General features: G+C 36.9%; 1 pseudogene; it reads right to left on the reverse strand.

Annotated features, from left to right (window-relative positions):
* Positions 1-11,050: 11,050 nt before the first annotated feature.
* Positions 11,051-11,261, reverse strand: LOC114045142 (annotated as a pseudogene).
* Between the last annotated feature and the right edge of the window lie 10,030 nt (positions 11,262-21,291).

Consider the following 21,291-nt stretch of genomic DNA (forward strand, 5'->3'; position numbering starts at 1 on the left):
AAGTGGACCAATAGTAATGCTCTGATATTCCATGAACTAAGAACACTTTTTGTAAAAAAAAAAAAAATTGCTTTCCTTCATCTGGTAGCTGATATACTATATTCTACTTAGGCATATGAACTCTAAAATTATTTGCCCTACATTATAAGTCATTTATCTTGTCAATCTAATATTCTTCCCTTATGAATCTTAATACCTCAATTAACTATTATGGGTCATTTGTTATTTGAATACCAGAAAACTGCTTTCTGTGTTATTACTTATTGGTCATAATCAATTAGGGTAGTTTTTAGGCTCTGGCAGTCTTATATAAATACACTGGTAAAGTTCAGCTCCTACAATGTCTGACAATTAAATTGTTCTGTCACTTTGGACCTCTCATTAATCTCAACTTGTCATCCTTGTTTATGCAGGTTATAATGGGCCGTGTGTATGTAAGTGAAATGAGATGCTAAAAGCCTTTTGCTCTTTAACTGTTTGATGAAAGTAAAACTGAAACACTTTCTTGAAGGAATGAGTTTCATTTTTATGTGTAAAGAAACACTACACTGGGAAAATAATCACATCAACTTTTTTTTTATAAACTCTAGCAGCTTCTATATTTTAGACATAGAATGTGGGAACACAGAAGAATATGGCTTTGATCTTGCCAATAAATTTGAGACACAGCTAAAGAAAAGAAGAGTTAGGAGAAGAAACTCATGTACCGGGAAGAGAACTACAGAACTTTTTAGAAGGACTAAACATCTGGTTTAAACCCTTATTTTACACAGAGTTGAAGAGACTTTTCCAAGGTCATCCAGTGAGTTGTTGACAGAGCTGGGTACAAAATCTACTTTCCCTTCTCTTCCTTGAGAAAAAAAAAAAAAACATTTCCCCTCACCATCTGTACTGGATGAGGAGCAATGTGAATGTGAACGTGAAGAAATCATGGAGTCTGTTTAAAAATATGTGGCTGAAAAGTAGGTTAGTGTTCAGAATGGACTTTGAGAAATGATACATGCTAAGGGATGAGTCAAAGGGACTGAACAATGGCTGGTTTTAATTGCAGGGAGTTATTCTGCCAGGTATGAAAGGGACAAGTATTAAGACCTAGTTTATTGAACATTGTTATTGATGATTTGAAGGGGATGAAAACAATGCATTAATTAAATTCAACCAAGCACTACTTTTGGCAAGAACCTATGAGTGTACCAAGTGACCTCAACAAATAGATTAGAAATCTGAATAGAAAACAACGAGCTTTAATAAAGCTATAAAACACCATAAAAGGGTTGGTATTGTTATTAAAATGAGATAGCCCAGAAGACTGTGCATTGATGCAGAAAGAAGAAAACTGATCAGAAATAAGGATATGCAAAGATAAAATGGAAGAGGTTATTCAGAGACCAAGGAGCCTATGAATTAAAAATGGGTATGTGATGGAACATTTTAGTGAGAAAATGAATGGGACAGATATGAAGGAGATAGATACAGTCTACTTCTCACTTCATATGAGAATCCAGGTGAGTTGACCCTTATTCATTTGCCTTTTCACTGTGTTTAAACTACTAGAAGCAAATTCATCACTGTGAAAAAATAATTGTCAATCAGTGTCTGGGAGAATAGGGGTAGAAAGGATGGTGAAGAGTAAGTCTCTTTAATCTCAGAGTCTGGCCCAGTATGTGAATACCACACTGTGGATTTTCCCTTGCATGGAACATATCTAATGCATAAGTCCTTATGTTCTTTCTACCCTCAAGTCAATACATGCACCTCTGCCCATTTTCTACATTTGGAACCACCTATGTTGCCTACAAGTTGTGTCCTTCTCTTCCCACTCTTTATCATCAAAATCAAGAAGACAAGCATCAAGCTAGCTTGAGGTGAACCTATCCTACACATGATTGAGTCAATTCAAATTGAGTTGGCAAGGAGAGAGAGCGAGAGAGAGCAGTACATGAATCTGCTGCTCCAGAATATCTGCACTGTCTGAGGAGCAGGAAGAGGACAATGGTGATGAGCTATATGAGATCCTGGCAGAGACTGTAGGGTTTGACCTATGCTCCCTTAAAATGTCCTCTCCATAGCTGGGATCACCATTGACCTGACCCTCAGTGTGGTCCAGAAAATGTATAAGTTCTCAAGGGCGGCATTGTGTATGGGGAGCATGTCTTTCACGGTCCTGGCTCTTCTAGATATTTTTGAAATGGAGAAGCTGCAAATGGGGCAACATCTGCTGTTACTTCTAGGATCTAATAGGGAAAGGTTTGCCTGGAGGGATGACGGGGTCATCCTCCACTTCCTGGGAACACTCAGAGTCTAGCGTTTGAACGTGGCTTTTATGGTGAGGAAATTGCAAAAGCAATTGTGTTTGAATTTTTATTATTTAAAATGTTTATGGTTTATGGAAGGCAATATGGTATAGTGGACAGAATGGATTTGGAGTCAGGGGACCTGGGTTCAAATCTTAGCTGTGACATTAGGCGAGTCATTTAAACTTTCTGGGCTTCATTCCATTCAATTTAAAAGTGAATAGGCTGGACGAGATGCCTTCAAAGACCCCTTCCATGTTTAAATCTATGATCTCATGATACTATATTAAATATTTTTGGCCTATAAAGCAATGCATGCATGAAAAAAGTCAGTGCTAAATTTTGTATTAAATGTGTAAAAATGATTGCAACTAAAATGGAAAAAGAAGTATATAACAGTGACCTAAGGCAGGACTTCAACTGATCCAGAGCCTGAAAATGGCCAAAACAACAATCACATATTAGAGCAAAGCACATTATTCATGAACAAGTCCAAGCAGCCTGACATTATTGGAGGCTTCAAAAAAACAATACTCAGAAAACAATGATCTGGGTACAGAAATGAATGGGAAAGAGGTCTAGATTTTTTTATTGATAATGCTTTTAATAATCTCAGTTCACTCCCCAACCCCATTGTTCCCCCTGAAAAAAAAATCTTCTTAAAGTCTTTATGTATGGTTGAGTATATTGGATCATCAGAATATCCAAAGAATCAAAATTACCAGGCTTCAAAGAGCACAAATAGGCAAAATCATATTGCCAATGATAACCTAAATGCAAAAAAAAATAATGTAAGAGACATGATTTTGGGAATGTATTATCAGAAAATGAAGTATGCAGGCTATTCATAGGGCAAGAACAAGATTAAGTGTGATGAATGGCTGAGTATTACACCAGTTCCCATGTAATATTTCCATGTGTTATTCCCATGTAATGCAAAGGTCTTTAGCAAATTGGGAAGGAGGGGAAAAAATAAGGATTTATATAGTGCCTACTCTGTGCCAAGCACTATGCTAAATGCTTTACAAATTTCATTTCATTTGATTAGGTAAAAAAAGAATTAGATATGAAACTATCATGTAGAATAAGATATCTGTATTAATCTTAAAAATAGAGTGGAGGAAATACCCACATTGATAAGATCACATATTCCTTGAAGTGGCAATACTACATCATGGCAAATAATGTAGGTTGTTATCATCATATAAGAAATTAGATAGTGGTTGATAGAGGTTAACTGGTAAGGTCAGAAGCCAGACTGCAAAGGATTTAGAAGCCAATGGGCAGAGAAGTTAAGGTAACAGCTTTTTCTAGGAATTTGACTGTGAAAAGATGGAGAGATATAAAATGATAATTTGAAGAGATTGTAGGACCTAGTGATGAGTTTTTTGTTTTTTGATTTTGGTATTTTTAAGAATAGTCAAACAAAATTGTTGTTAGAAAGGAGGGAAAATCAGTAGCTAGGGAGAGATTGAAGAAGAGAGATGGAGGGGACATTGTAGGGGAAAACTGCAAGACAATGCATAAAATCAAGGGTACAAGGAACTGGGCTGGTAATTAGGTTGACCTTGGCAAGGAAGTTCACCACTTCATCAGAGGTTGGAATAAACCATAGGGTAACTGGGGATGTCAAGAGGTTTTGACATGTAGAAAAAGGAAGAAGGGGGAGTTCATGGCAAATGGTCCATATTTTCTATAAAATATGATAGGTCCTTTGCTGATAAAGTAGAATGGAGGGGGTAATGTGAGAATCTTGAGGAAAGAAGTGAAAGTTTGAATCAGCTTCTGTGGGAGAGGGAATAGAGATTCAATTAGAATGGAAAAGGATTGCCTTGATTCAGTGAGAGCCCTTTTGAAATTAAATAATCTCAACTGACAATGGATTCAGTCAGTTTGATCATATGACTTCTGTCTAGCAGCTTGTGATCAGGAACAAAAGAAGCAGTTAGTGGGAGTAACCCAGTATTGTGATTGGAGTATCAATAGAACATGGGGTAAGGGTGTCAAGAATAGAAAACTACATACAGTGGAATTCATTAACTATGGGATCAAGATTGGGAAGAAAGTAAAATCACGTTAACATAGGAGTAATGACACAGATGAGAAATTGAGGGTCCCATAAATTTAAGAGGCATAAGGCATATGGAGAGGTAGAATAACAAGATATCATGATCTAATGAAGGAGTTTGATCATGGAACTGGAAAAACCTCAAGTCAAAATCTCAGTTATTTCTGACTATTCATTGCTCTCATCCTACATACCCAATTATTTGATAAGTTTCGTTAATTCTATCCCTATAAGGTCTTTTACTACCATCCATTCTTTCATACTAACACTTCATCCACTCTAGTTCAAGCCATTTTTACCTCTCACTTGGATTATTGCATTAGCTTCTTAACCCCCCAGCCTCTAGTCTTTTTTATGTCTAAACCATTTTTCACATAACTGCCAAAACAATCTTCCTAAATTGCAAGTACTTTATGTTACTTCCTTCTTCAAAAATCACAGGACCCAACACCTTAACTTTGCAGGCTAGAAAGCTAAGGACAAGAGATGTTAAATAGTTAGAGAGAGTGGCAGGCCTGGGATTCAAACCTAGATCATCCAACTCTGGGGCCAGCATGTTTTTCCACCATGCCACACTTGTTTCTGTGGTTCCTTATTGCCTATAATTTAAGATACAAATTCCTTAGTCTGGCATTTAAGGCCTTCCATGATCTGGCTCCAATCTCTCTTTCAGACATAATGTAATAGTACTCCCCTCCATTACTCTACTTTCCAGCCAAATTGCACTAGTACTTGTTGTCCAGTCTTAATTTGGCTTTTGTTGTTTTTGCATTTGCACAGGCCATCATTCATTCATGCCTATCATTGAAATTCTTTTCTTCTTTTAAGACCAAAGTCATATGTCACTTCCCTTTTTAAACTTTCCCCAATTCTCTTGCTATGATCCCTCTCTTCTCAAATTTTCTTAAAGAACTTTATATGAATAGCTTCTTTCCCCTTATCAGATTTTACTTTCTATCAAACTTATCTGTGTGTATGGTGTTTTTCTCAACTCAAAGGTCAATTTATTTTGCATTTGTTGGTACTTAGTTCCTTGCACATAGTAGGTACTCAGCAAATGTTTGTTTTATTAAGGAATTAGTGAAAGAAACAAAAATAAAGCTATATAGGAAAAGGACATTTCAATAGCATAGCTGTGACAGAAGCTAAAATAGTTGATCAGGATAAGAGATCAAGAAGCAATATTAATTAAGATTAAGAAGCAATACAGGGTTTCTGGGGGAGTGGAGAAAGGAAATCTGTGGGTCTTCATTCAAAAATTGCTGTCAGAAATCTCCAACTTCCTTAAGGAATTCATTATAGAGACTGAGAGGGCACATTGCATCTGTACAAAAAGAAGAAAAAAAAAACTCAGTGGAAAACTTCAGGACTCTTCCTAGTCAAATCAACTAAGATAAATAACTGAAAAAGATATTACAGAAGGTGAGGGAGACAGGTGAATTAATTGGAGAGGAGAGTAGGAGGCAAGTATTCAGAATTAAAAAAGAATGGTTTTTCAGTATCTAAGCCAAGAATTTGGAAGAAAAGGCAAAAGTTCAAGGAAGAAGGAGAAATTAATTGTCAAAAACCAAAGATGTCTAGGTCTTCACGGTGTACCTCCTGGCCCTCAAATCCTGGCTCTGTGACCAATAATACAGCTTCTCATTGCTATAGAGAGCAGAAAATTTTATTAAATCTTATTAAATTTGATCGAGCTCTCCTTTAATTAACCTTAAAGCCTATGCAGGCATTGATTCAAGATTGCTTCCATTTTATTAGCAATCATCGACCCTCTCCTTACAGAATTACACAATACACAAATGAGTATGAAAATTCATTATAGCTCTTTTGTTGAGAAAGACATTTCAAGTGATCACCTTCTTTAAAAGAAGAAAGTTAAATGGTTCTTTGGGTCAGAGTGGCATTTTTACATGTTGGATAGAATTGCACTATAGCTCTGGGAGACACTGTTACTCTCTCCTATAGAATCCCATAGAGGGGGAAAAAAATCCTAACGTGCAAAGGGAGTAAATTAGTACCAGTCACCATCCATAAGGATTTCTTATCCATGAGTGCAAAGAAGGATGCAGAGGAAAGGGAAAGAAAAATGTCTGAGGTCAGAGTAGAGAAGAAAGGTCTACGGGGGGAAAGAAAATGGTCAACATAAAGGGAGGAAGAGTGGCGATTAGCAGAACAAAATCTCCAGTCTTTGTCTGCCACAAAGTGTTTTCCCGCCTGCCTACCTCTGAACATTTTAATGTTTTATTTCTTCAGCTCTCTAAGCACTGCCAAACAGTTATTATCTGAGCTCCTAACAAACAATTATTCCAGCTCCTAATTTATATTTCAATCATTTTAACTACTGATCTTATGATCACATCCAGGCTCTGATCACATTAGTGTCTATTAACTATGCAGCAACCAATAAAATCTGCATGAAAGACTTATTCCATATACACTCCCTTAGCTCAATTTATTAAATTAATGTAGACTATTAACGTTTAAACTAAATGTAATATATATATTTAATATAAAAATTCTCATTACTGTGATTAATAAAATTTTTAGTGTAAGCTGATATTTAGTTAGAGAAAATGAACAAGTTAAGCCAACTGAACTATCTCAGTTACATTAATTTAATTAAATATGACTTTTACATTATAGTAGGATTACATACATACCACTGATAATTCTAACATATTTAAGGATACGAGAAGTAGAATTCTAGCATTAAAAGTTATAATTAAATCATAAGTGATCATTCCAGATGAAATGTACTATATTACTACAAAGAAATCCCTTCACTTTGCCAATTGGCCTCTCACTAGTTACTAGAGCTAAAAAGTCCTAGAGTTATATAAGCTAGCTTCCTTCCTATATGTTACTAGAGCTCACTAGTTACTAGAGCTAAAAATTCCTAGAGTAATATAAACTAGCTTCCTTCCTAAATGTCCTATTACCAATTCTCTTTAAAGTTGTGCTAGTGTTGCACTGAAAGAAAGGAAAGTTATTTTTAATTGTATGAACTTTTTTACATTGTCTCCATTCATACTGAATTTTCTTCCAAAGAAGTTTTCAGACAGGATCTATTATTCAGACAACAGGTTGAACATCTTTTCCTCATCCTTGCCCACCATTTTACTCTGTACTGTAAATGGCCTTGTGGCTGGACATTTACCTTCATCCCTTCTTCCTTCTCACCTATACTCCAACTATCCAATGTTAGAACTAAGGTCTAAGCTAATTCTGTCATTGTTCACAGGAGTGTGTTAGTATTCATCATTCTCATAATTTCCAGGCCAAACAACCCCTCCCAAAATACTACTCTCCATTAGAGAAAGCTCCTTGAAGACAAGGGATTATTTGGTTTTAGTATCTATAGCCCCATGCTGCTTGGCACATAGGAAAACCTTCTGGTTCAAATGATTTCCCACTGGTATTTCTCCCATAAAAGAAATTAATTCAGCTATAGGAGAGTTTAAGATTTAGCCAATAGAATATTAATTCATCCCTTTTTCCTTCCCTCATCATGATTCTTGAAGTTTTCTTTAATCTTTTATCCCTTTAGGTCCATTTTATCCCTTGATAATACCTCTTTGTTTTGTTTGTTGCTCTGCTCAATTATTTATTTTTAAAAAATAGCCTATAAGCATGGGAGAATTCATTTCGTTCCATGCTTTTTTTGTGATTGTATGCAAGTCAAATTGTTTATGCATCTCAATTTTTTTCCAGGAATGCTTCAAATGTCTTTATTTTAGTTCAGTCCTTTTTATGTTGATTAAGCTTAGCTTTATAAGATATGCTAATGTGACAGTTACAGCTTGAGTTCTTTAGCTTTCTGGATTATCATATTCCATTTTTCCCCTGATTTTCATGGTTGCAGAACAAACCTGAGATATTCAAATTGGCTTTTTTATATTAAATTCCTTTTTCATGGATGCTTGCAATAATTGGTATTTGGCATTGCAATTTTGAAATTTAATCACTACATGCCTTGGAGTTTGAAATGTGATGTTTTTCTGTTATGGTGAGCTATGGATTTGATCAATTCAGTACTTTGGATTCATGAACTAAAAGTCATGGGAATTTGTCAAATAAATGAATGATGTTCATTGATCTTTTGAAATGTCTACTTGCAGCTATTATTTAGGAGAGGATATGGAAATGTCAGAATGCCCTGCTTATTTTTTCAGGGATATAGTCAAGCCCTAGAAAGAGCATTTGAGTTGGATTACAATCCACTAAATTCAAATCTGACCTCTATCAATTACTAGCTTTGCTATAGTAGGTAAGTCACTTTTCACCTATCTCTGCAAAATAAGCAACATAGATTAGATAGTTGTGGAAGTTGTGCCAGGGGAGAGATTATCTAGGAAAAGGGGGTGGTTTGCAGTGCTAAATGTTGCAGAGTGGAGAAAAAATAAAACATTAGAAGAAACCATACTATTTAACAATTGGGAAAAGCTAAATGGCTCAGTGGATAGACTGCTGGTCCTAGAGTCAGTCAAGAAAAGCTGAATTCAAATCTGACCTCAGACATTTACCAGCTATGTAGCCCTGGGCAAGTCACAACCTCTGTTTGCTTTAATCCACTGGAGGAGGAAATGGCAAACCACTTGAATACGCTTATCAAGAAAACTCCAATAGACAGTGCAGTCCACGCGGTCACAAAGAGTTAGATATGACTGAACAATAAATTTAGCAAATAAGAAATCATTGGTGACCGCTAAGAGCAATTGCAGTCAAGTGGTGGAATTGGAACACGCGCTTCCAGGGGTTGAAGTCTGAATAAGTGGTGAGGAAGTAGAAGCACCCAAATTGCAGACCACTCTTTCTAAGAGTTTCCTCATGTAGAGGATGAGAGATGAAAGATAATAATTTAAGAAGATGGTCAGGTTAAAGACATTTTTGTTTGTTTTAAGAAAAGAGAAATCCAAAGCATTTTTGTAGGCAGCATGGAGAGCCAAAAGATGGAGCTATCTTAAAGAGAAGAGAAAAAAGAGAAGATAAACGGGACAAGGTCCCAAAAAGATGAGATGGGACGGGATCATGGTCATAAGAGGAGGAGTCAAGGTGGTCAAGAAGAATGGTAAAGAAAAAAATATGTTCTGAGATGTGGAAGAGTCCGCCCAATCAGTCTGACTCTAGTCTTATCTCCCTCCAATTTATTACATGCACTATTGTTAGATTGCCTGCCAAATGAAGTCAAACCCCTTACCATGGCATTCAAGGCCTATCACAATCTTGTTCCAACTTGTATCTCCAAACTTATTATACACTAATCTCCTTCATACAGTCTGTTATTCAACCAAAGTGGACTACCAATTGTTGCCTGCCTTCATCTTTGAGCTAAAAAATCCCCTACTTCCTTCCCTACCAGCCATCCCCCCTTGTGAAAACTTCATGTTCTGTGAAAACCTCCAGGATCCAGCTCATATTCCATACTATCTATATTTTTTCTCCTATGTCCTCAGCTGGAATGATCTCTTCTTATGAACTCTTGCAGCACTTGTTTATGTCTCTGAAATACAGTTATCACTCTAATTGCATTGTATTACTTGTAATAATAGCCTATACCCCTTACAAAATGGTATGTTCCCTAAGAATAGAGTCCATTGGACTTAATATACTCCTAAGCACGTAAGCTCAGAGTCCTGAACACGGTAAACACTTAATAAATTTAAAATCAAATTTTAAAAATCACTTAAGATAAAAAACACTTTCAAACCCTATTATCATGCTTTCCTCACCATATGAATAGATGTTGTCAGTGTTGTGAAAAGAGTTATGGACTTCGATAGATATGATAAAAGTTATGAGTTGAATTCTTCCCTATGAACAGAATCTACCCAGATTAATTAAGAGGTGAATAATGCATCCTCAGCAGATAGCTAGTAGAGATAATAGGAAATCCAGAGTAACTTATGTAGGGATAATAATAAGTGTAAATAGAGTTCTCACATACACTTACTCTCTGAAACACAGTAAGGGTCTTGCATTTTGTTTTTGTTTTCATTTTGTTGTTGTTGTTATTGACGGTGGTGGTTTTGTTATTATCTCTTTGGTTTTCAATAGTCTTCTCATGTACCTCCTAGAAAGAAAAGAGGCTGGACTAGAGATGAACATCCTACTTTTGTATCTAAGATGGGCACTAATTATTGTAATCCTTAAACTGGGAAGAGGACCAGAACCCAGCCTGAATTATCACCCAATCTTCTTAATAAATGTGGACTGTGAGATCTCAGCAAAGGTACTGGCTAATAGTCTGGAACAGTTATTCCCAGTCCAAATCCATCCCAATCAGGTAGATTTATTTGGAAAAGACAGCCATGTAATAATGGGAAACAATTATTAAATGCAGTGCAATGAACTTTCCGAGAAAGGGAAGAAGCTGTGGCAGCCATTCGTTACCTGTCTCTGAAAGAGCTTTTGGTCAAATGGCCTGGGTACATCTCCCCACTGCATTCACCAATAATTTGAGGTGAAAAGAATGTTATTTGACTGAAATACTCAAGTCAGGCAAATCCTCCTTTTCCCCTATATACAGAACCTTTCGTCCTAGATTTTTGTTCATCTCTACCTCCTCATAGTCAGTGAATTCGTCTATTCTTTAATATTTCAGATTTTTTTTAAGACAAAACTCTTTACTTTACACATCCCTTAGTAGTCCTTCCACACCAGAAGCCTAAGGGCCTCCACCTGTCGAGTCTCACCACAGCTTCGGGGCCTCAAGATCCGACGCCAGCAGGGTGAGCATGCCCCCCTCCCACACGGGGCCCTTCACATTGCGGATGATGGACCAGCTCGTGTCTTACATTACCTCCACGCGCACCTGGGTGCACTGGCCCTGAGAACCGGTCCTGCCCAGCACTTTGGTGACCCGAGCCAGCTTGATGGGCTGCACGCGGCCGGTGTCCATGATGGCGATGGCGGCGGCGACAGAAAATGGGAGAGACGAGAGCCAGACTTTTTTTGCCTTTAGATCTCCAATCTCAGCTTCAACAGTGGGGTTGGTAGGAGCCATAAACCCAAAATCTTTACCCCTTTCTTACCAGCCTCCCATAGTTACAGAGGAAGGGGGAAGGGAAATGTAGCCATTATTTCAGGTTTTTGTATGACCCAGTTCAACCTCATCCTTCAACACCATATAACTTTCCCTCCCAAAACCCCTTCCCTAGCTTTTTTTTTGTGTACATACATGAGCAAAGCTTTATTGCATGTATCAGCGATCTTAAGATATATTTATTTCATGCCTTATTACTATATTAACTTTTCTCACATTACCTTAGCTGTCTTTCTACAGGCCTCTGTAATTGTTCTTTAATCTCTGTTATTTGTGTAATTTCCTCCTTTCTTGGTTCTTCCTGTCAATATTTTCCAGTAAGTGTTATTCCCAGTTCCACAGGTAGAACCTGTGCCTTAAATTGCTTTGCATTGTTTCAGCTTCTAACTACCTTCTTTATGTCTTTTTTTTTTCAGCCTCTCCCACAAATCCCTGATTTCCTGGAAGGGAAGAAAATGTTTTTGGCCCTTTAATTATATGTCTTACTTTCACCTTTGTCTCTTTTTATGCTAGAGAAAATTAATTCATTCTGTCTCTCTCCTCCCCTTACCGAATTTTCCTGCCTTGTCTTTCCAAAATCAAATACAGCTTCTAACCATGCAAGTGCTGAAATAATAATAACTAACATCCATAAAATGCTTTATAATTTTTCAAAAGCTTTCACATGCATTATCTTACTTGATCCTCACAACAATCCTGCAAGGTTCCTATATCTTTCTGAGTTTTTGTGCCATAATATAACTTTCTTTACTGTATAGCCCTCCTTTCTTAACAATGAATCATCTAGCCCAGGCATGCATTTTAAAATGGGAGGCTTTCACTTACAGCTTTTCATTCATTTTTTTTTTTTCGCATAGGCAGATGCATTTACATAGGTTTGGGGAGAAGTGCTTTTCTACTTCATTTGCTGTCTGTGATAACCCTAGTTTCTCCTCTCTACTTACCTTGTCCATCTTACTCTGCTACATCCAAGAATTCCAGAAGACTTGAATGGTGTTTTTGCAAATCCCGGCACAAGATGGCTACACTTGCCAAAGAATTCATCATTCCTAGTGAATGACCCTCTCATACTTAACTTACTCAGCAGTTACTGAGACCAATTTCTAAACCTTACTAGTTTGCTAGAACCTACCCAAGTTTGTGCTCCATAGCTAAAAACTCAAGTTCATCTCCATGATAAGATGAGGCAACAGAAAGGATTCAAATCATTACATTGGGTAATTGCTCCTGTCTCTCAAAGTATAAGAAGATGTGGTTAGGTCACAACCTCCATTATTGGAAGGAATACTAATAACAATATAAAAATAGTAATAATAATAATAATAATAACAAATATAACTTCCTGTTGCAATAATTAACGCATGTGAAGCCTTAGAAGCAATATAATGGACACTCAGTTCCACATGGTTCCCTCTTCTGCTAAATTAGATAAAAAGTTAGGAGTATAATCACAACTGCTCTGAGCCCCTAGTTAGGAAAACCCCTAACTTTTAGACAGATGTTTGGCCCTTTGCCTTAATTTATATTATGTGTATCTCTGGTTAACCCCTAGCCATTTTGTGGTTAAGGAAAATTCATTTTTGGAAACAGGAGGCCAAAGGAGCAACATCGAATATTACTGTATCTTTTAATATATAGATACTGGCATGGGAAGTTGGTGATAGAATGAATAGATGTTTTCTGGGAACCCTTTCCAGTCCTTTAGGAGGTAGATGTAACTTGTGGCATCAGCCTATCTTCTGCTCTGCTCTGCAGTCAGTGGCCTTTCTCTATATCCCCCTTCTCTGCTGCAACTCAGTTCTCTTTCCTTTTCTCCTTTTGCCTGTCGTCCCTGAATTGTGACTATTTTCCAGCTCATCTCTGTATATCCCCATTGCTCCCTCTCCGGTGTCATTCCCTCAAGTCTCTCTCAGTTTGGAGTCTCTATTCCTCACTTTTCTATTGGTTTATTATTTTATAGACAACTCATGGGAACTGATCAAATTTCTTCAGATAATACAAACATTCTTCCTGTATATTTCTTCAGATGATCAAGGACTTCTTCACACAACATTTATGTTAGTTGACTGATTCAGACATTCATGGATGGCTTCCTCATCATTTTGCAAGAGATTGCCCAGTTTTCTGAGGTAAGAACATCCAAGCCAGTTTCTTGGGGACAGGTACCATTCCTCATTAAGCTTTATATTGCCTGCTTTGCAGAATATAGCGCCAACACATGTCCTTTCTCAATAATGTTGATGTTACAAACAAACCACACAATACCATCCCAGCACTAGCTGTTACCTTGGTCCATTTTTTTATAGAATGATGAAATAACATAATATCTTAGAGTACTTATTTTGAAGTTGAAAGTATGTTGCTTTCAGTTCTTGTGGGAATTGTAGGAATTAAGTGAACCACACTGAATGCATCTTGGGAATTATTTCTGGATCTAGCTCAGTTCCCTTTCTATTCAATTATTGGTCTAGTCTAATGTCTGTCTTGTAACAAAACTGTTCAATTATGGGAATTGTGAGAAAATTTTATTGCATCATTTGAACCCAGCCCTTTTTACCTGGGAAGCTAAATTACCTCTCCAAAGATTGATGTAAGGAGTTCGCTCACAATTATAAATTTCAAGCAACCCATATGTCTTAACTGAAAACTGAAAACTGAAAACTGGTCCCATACTGGTCAACCATTTACTGTTTCCTTGTTCTTTTGATTGAATACAGGCACTTGTCAGGGGAAATGGGATCCCACTTTTTCTGATTTCAGATAATTTTATCTGTTCGCTTTTCTCCTCCTAACTTGGAAAGTTCCTAATCTTTCCTATAATTAGAGATCAGATTATTTAACATTTTATCCTTGTTGATATACTGCTAATTGTTTTCTTTCAATGCAAAAAAAAAAAATGTGTTTCCTTTTGTTGTCAGGGTCCAGATTTGTTATGCAACTGCATACATTGCCAATAAATTCATATGTTCAGAAGTTCAAACCTTTGTTCCCTCAAACATTTCAGTCAATACACATGCTACATTGTTTTCTACCTTTGACAAAAACATTTGACCTCTCTAGGCCTCTATTCCACCTCTAAAAGGATAGGATGAATTAGTTGACTTTTTGAGTCCCTTCTAATTCTAAAGCTTTATGATTCGAAGATGGTTTATTTCAACCCCTCCTTCTTCTTTCATATTTATATGTATTCAACCATAGATTTAAATCTAAATCAGCCTCCTCATTTTAACAGTTGAGGAAGCTAAGGTCCACAGCAGAAAAGTGATTAGTCCAAGGTCACGCAGCTATTCAGCAGCAGCAGTTACCACCACACAGTGATCTCCCAACTTTTAATCTAATACTTCTTCCACTAAGACATGCTGCCTGTAAACCAGACAAGTACCATTGCACCTTCTGCATTGTGGACAATATTTAAACAACATTGGGAGAAGTCCCATCTGCTGTATTTTTTCACTGTCCAAGAAGGAGTAAATACCCATATTTCAGTAAAGAAACAACAAATTATAACATCAGGCTTTAATCATGTACATGCTGTCTTTAACAACTATTTCATTTCTAAAATCTCTTTATCCTTGGCTGCCTAAACATTTAAAGCTAAGTAAAAAAAATTCTTATTTTTTTTTTCTTCCAGATATTCCTTCAAAAATAAATCATGAATTGCCTTCATTTTAAAGTCAATATCGCACTCTTTCATCTCTGGTACTTTTTTAAAGATAAGATTAAATCCAAAAAGTCAAATAAGTGCCTTCATTTCAAATCATTTATATGTAGTTGTTTTCCAGAGAGTGCTGGGGGGTCAGCTCATGGCAGCTCAAGAGAACTGATTGCTAAATTTTCATTATGAGCTTACATACTTTGGAAATCAGCAAATACTACAAATCAGGACTTGAATTATTGTTTTGCTGAGTGTTTAGCTTAGGAAAGTGATGGAGAAAATGTTAATAATGCAGGTTAAATTTAGAAGTGCGTAAAACTTTTGAAAAGATGGTTGTTAAATATTTACCACAACAACCCTGATTGTTTTCATGTTGTTTCCTCCATTTGAATGTGAGCTCTCTGTGAGAACAGGAATTGTGTTGCATTTCTTTGTATCTCCGGGGCAAATAGAAGGCACCAAAGAAATTCTTATTGACTTATTGGTTTAACGACAAAATCTTTATATGGGTACTTGTTAGCTTCCAATAACAATATTTACAACAATTGGAATTTATGTAATAATAGTCATTGCTAACACTTTAAGACTACAAAGAGCTTTATAAACTTTATCTCATTGGAGCCTTACAATAATCCTACAGGTATTATTACCCCTATTTTACAGATATCATTGTATTTTTATTGAAATCATCTGCTCATTGGTTTCCCTGTCTTGTCTTTCTCTGTTTCCAATTTATCCTCTATAAAGTCACCAAAGTGATTTTCCTAAAGCATATTCTGATCATGTCACTCAACAAACTTCATTGAATTCCTTTTATTTCTAGGGTAAAATATAACTTCCTGTGTTTGGCATTTAAATGCTATTAGCAACCAAGATTCAGCTTATCTTTCTAGCCTTATTACCTCTTACCCCCTTCTCACACTCTACAGTCCAACCCAACTGACCTTACTGTTCTTCATAGACAACACTTCATCTACCATCTCCATGCCTTTGCACTCGCTGTCCTTAATACCTGAAAAGCATTTTTCTTCTCATCTCTGCTGCTTTGAGTCCATAATTTGCTTTGGAGTATCCCCTCTAGGTTGCTCCTGAATTGGGCATTCACAGTCACAAATTGGGTCCCCCAAAAGGGTGTTTGACTATTATTATTCAGAGTTCTAAGGCATACCTCTAGGAGTAATGTTTCCAGCAGCCTCTAAGTCCCTATCGGTAAGCTTGCTTATTAACAATCAGGTAGCACCCATAATTAACTTTGGGATAAAATGTATTTACTATTAAGGTATAAGGACAGTTGATATAAACATCCGCTCCAAAATGTGTTAGATACATCATATAGATGTGTATGTATGTATACACACATAGAACACAAACGTACGTGTGCGTGTGTAACAAAATATACACAGTGTATATCACATATGTGTGTGTGTATATCTGAAATACATGATTATAATTAACTTTAATCTACATTTATATCCTCATCTGCCTTTAACTCATTGATAGCTATATTGTGTTAGAATTTTTGAGTAAAAATCATGCTGGTTATTAGTTATGACACATGGGAAAGGAGTGAAACTGAGGGAATTACTGAAATAAATGAAGGCATGAACTAATTGTTGGAAAGGATAATTTTAGATGGAGAATGGAGATGTTGGAGACTGATAATATTGCTGTTAATTCACTTTTAAGAGCTATACCATTTTTTTTAAAAAGTGCTTCTCACAATAGCCCTATGGTGTAAGTGAGTATGAGGATACTTGTATAGATGATAAATCTAACACCTTGATGAGTTACATAACTTATCCATGGTCACACAATTAGCCTTTGTCAGAGTGAAGTTATGAACATGAGTGATCTGACCACATCTAATTCTCTTTGCACTAGAAAACAGTAGCTGTTTATTACAGGAACCAGAGAATATGCAGAGGATGAACACATTTTCTTATAAGATTGCTACTAGCCAGGGACAAATGTAAAAGAAGAAGGTAGTAGTATAGAAGAAGTACTCAGGAGAATAGAATTGAATTTTTTTAGGAAAAGATTTGTTCTACTTGTGTCCAGAAGGCAAGATGAAGGCAGAAGATGCAAAGCAAGAAATTTAGGCTTGATGTAAGGGAAAACTTCCTAACAATTAGAGTTATTCAAAAATGGAATGAGTGGACTTGGGGGATAGTGGTTTCCCCTTTAGTAGGAATCTTTCAACAAACTCGATGTGATAAAGAGGGTTCTTTTTCAAGCATGAGTTGGACTTGATGACCATTGAAGTCTTTTTTTAGGTTTGAGGTCCTGTGATTCTGTGAGAAGGAAGAGGCTATAACAAAGGAAGAGAATCAGTCAATAAGCATTTACTAAGTGACTAGTAGAGGCAAACATTGGGGATACATATACAAAGAATAAAATGATGCCTACTCACACGGAGATTACATCCTAACAGGAGAGACTATATATCTCTTATGTGTAACTCTGGGTGGGTAGTCAACTCATCCAGGATCCCAGGACCCTTGCCTTTCTAAAGTTCTTAGCTGGAAGTTCTCTCCACCACAAAGGATCACACTCCCTAAATATGTTGCTATTTTTGTGACTTTTTCCACATCTATCTGAAGCTACTTCTGAAGCCTATGACATAATTCTATGGTGGCTACTTCTATGGCCTCCCTTCAGCTCTGACCCCCAGTGAGAAATCTGATGGGCCCTCCAGATCTCTCAAATTCACCAGTTCATTTGGACTGTTCCAACTCAGAATATTTATAACATAATTATATGTATAATACAATATAAATGTATACAATACATTCTGATGCCTTCCCTCACAGAATCTAAACCTCTCTAGTGCAGAGACTGTTTAATTTCCATCTTTGAGTCTTCAGTGCCTAGCACAGTGTTTGCACCCAATAGGTACTTAATAAATGCCTGTTGATTGATCGTGTCATGCAATATTACAGTGCATGATAAAACTCATGTTAGGTCTGAAAATTCTAGCCTTTCTGCCTCTATTTCTTCAGTCTTTACATCTATTGGGCTGCTCTATTTCATCTGTGAAGCTCTGTAGCTCATGGAATAGTAAATTGGAGTCATTCTCCAATAGAGGTATGGGATCATGCAAACCAGAGTAGGTTATTCATTCCACCCTGATTTCACTTGATGAATGTATTTTGTTCCATTTCCAACATCAACAAGAAAAATTTGGCTCAGTAACAAGTTAGACTGTTGTGAACATCAGCCCTGTTTTCTGACTATGGGGAGATTTTTCTGAGGATGACAGAGGACTTCATTACCTGAGCCTGGTAATTCTATCAGGCAGGCTGAAGCAAAGATGAGCTTTGACCCACATGAATAAAAAGTATAATGCCCTAGAAGAGAGCTACTGAAGTTCTTTTGGAGGTACACAATCTGCATCAAAATCCCAGTGCCTAGAAATCATTTCTGGCTGTGTCTTCCCCAACTCCAGCAAACTCCTTAATAACTTCATCTCAGAGGCTGAGTTTAAATGAGCTTCCTCTTGCCAAAGACCCATACTGACATAAGTCCCCAAAATGACTAGTATCTGCTTTCCAGGAGTTATTACATGAATTTTTCATCAATAAGCAGGCCTTGTACTGTCAGAAAGAATAAGGACAGAGCAACTGTGGGCTGAGCTGGTGTTTGAGGATGAATGCTGAAGCACTGTGTCTCTTAATCTCACCCTAAATTTAATACAGTGCACCTGGACAACCTGGAACTCTCCAGGGAACATACAAAAAAAGAATATCTTGATGCAGCTGAGGTCCACCATATGGAACAACTGTGCCATTAAAACAGACATTAAAAAGATTTGTTAACTCATCCAGATCTAGAGAGATAATACTACTTGGCACTTACATAGTGTTTTTCATCCATCCATCTCAGAGCAGTCTGCAAACATAAATTCTGACAACACCTTGGTAAAAACAGTGCTTTCCTATTTTTTTTTGCATTCTGTAGAGAAGGAAACTGAGACTCAGAGGACTGAGCAGATGCAGACAGGCCACACAGCACGTCAACCCCAGGGGAAAGAGTCAGAGTAAAAAATACCTTACCCTAGATTAATAGGTCTTGGTTGTTCAGTAATTGGATATTCTTCTTGTTTCTGAAGTTCTCATATAAACTAGTTAAATATTAAATAATCTGTAACTCCATATTATTGTCCAATCTAGAAACCCAAGGCATCAATTAAAAGAATTAAGATGGCTCCCATGCAGTTTCTCTCAGATCTTCCAAAACTAAATCATCCCATTCTCACTTCCAGGTCTTCTCCTGTGGAGCAACTATTTTCTGCAGCTAGCCAGGTTCTCTGCTTTACACTCAATAGCAAATCGAGTAGAAATCTCTCCATTTCAGCTTCCTCAGCTGACTAGAGGAAAGCTACCTACTTCCCTCCAGTCCTCACATAGCTGGATAAACAAATCATATCCCTTTCTTCACTTACTGCCTTCATTCAAACTCCTTTGCTCATGCACCACATAGTTTGTCAGAGTTCCAGGGAATTAAGAATATGCATACCAACAGTGACCTAGTATGTAAGTTATTTTCTGTTGCTAAACAATTGATTGTCACTCCACTAAAATCTTCCTCCTTTGTTCTCAAAGCTAGGATCGGGTGAGTTTTGGTAGATCCTACTAAAACAGCAAAGTTTCCTGATTCAGGCCTAGATACTATTACCTTTCATTGTCTTTCATCTGAAATCTAACCCAGCAAAGATCACAAATGTTCATCACCCAGTGGCTGCATTGTAACGCATTTTTCCATCTCAGAAGTTTCCCCAAACCATCTGTCATTGGGCAAGAATGCAAAGAGCACTCATGCTAATTAAATCATTCATCTGTATCCTTGAAGTACAGAAGAATATTGATCTGTGCATATTCAAGAAAATCAGTCAAAACTATATGTGGGAAATCATAAAATAAATGTCCTACTAATAACAACAGTACTTTGAAAGCTCATAAAACTGGAATTCAATTTAATTCAACAAACATTTATCAAATAAATACTATATCTAAGGCACAAGATCAGCTGCCTGGGACACAAAAAACAAACATCAAAACAAAATAGTTCCTGTCCTCAAGGAGTTGCATTCTATTGGAGGAAGGAGGGAGGATATAGCATATACACAAATAAATTAAGGGAAAATTGAGGTAGGACATTATAAATTACCTAGTCCAACTCCCTCATTTCATAGAAACTCAGGCTAACAGTCAGCTAGCATTTATGAATCACCTATTATGTGCCAAGCACTATGCTAAGTGCTAAGAATACAAAGAAAGGTGTGAGATGGGTAGAAACAGATCCTCCTGGTCATAATATAATGGGGAGACAACATGCAAACAAGTATGTACAAATAAGATGTATACCGCGAAACTGGTGGGGGGAGGGGCTTGGAGGGAAGGCACTAAGAATAAAGAGGACTGGGACAAAGTTTCTTGCAAAAGGTGGAATTTTAGGAGATATGTAAAGGAAGCCAGGGAAGCCAGAAGGTAGAAATGAGGATAAAAGGAACTCTAGGTACAACCAGTTAGTAGAGCAGAGATTGTAACTCTTGTTTTTTGGATTGATTTCAATATGCTTTTCATATACTATATCAGCTTCACACAAAATGGTAATGTTTATCAACTATCCTCAGCCCTGATTAGTCCATCTGAAACACCTAATAGCTCAGTGATCACTATTAGGTTATAGCAGCTGAAAGGTGAAAGATTCCACCTCCCCCAAGGCCTGGTCAAATCAAAATTCAACTGTGTCCATCACAAGGCTTTGCACCTTCATTTTCAGAGTCTAGAAGGTAAGAGCGTGTGTTCTCACAAGGTAATACCAATAGGTGAGACTACTATCTAAAATAAAGGGATGCCTCGATTGACCAGTTTAATATGAAGGATAATAGCACTTTCAGATATAAGCCCATCTGGAGGAGGGGGACTAAGATGGTAAGAGGTCTTTAGACTGTAATGGGTAAGGGAAGCGGGGAGATTTAGCCTGGAGGGGGAAAAGACTTAAAGGAGTCATCTTCAAGTATTTGAACTGTCCTGATGTGCAAGAGGGATGAGACTTATTCCGCTTCTTCCTGAAGATCAAATTAGGAGTAATGTGTGGAAGTTGCAAAGAGGTAAATTTCAATTCAATTGGAGGAAAAAGTTCTCAAAAAGTAAACAACTCTATCAATTTACTTCAAAGTAAATTAGTCACTTATTGACAATTAGTCACTTTCTGACAATCACTTCAACCT

The sequence above is a fragment of the Vombatus ursinus genome, unplaced genomic scaffold, assembly GCF_900497805.2.
Source record: "Vombatus ursinus unplaced genomic scaffold, bare-nosed wombat genome assembly UNPS02014778.1, whole genome shotgun sequence".
NCBI lineage: Eukaryota > Metazoa > Chordata > Mammalia > Diprotodontia > Vombatidae > Vombatus > Vombatus ursinus.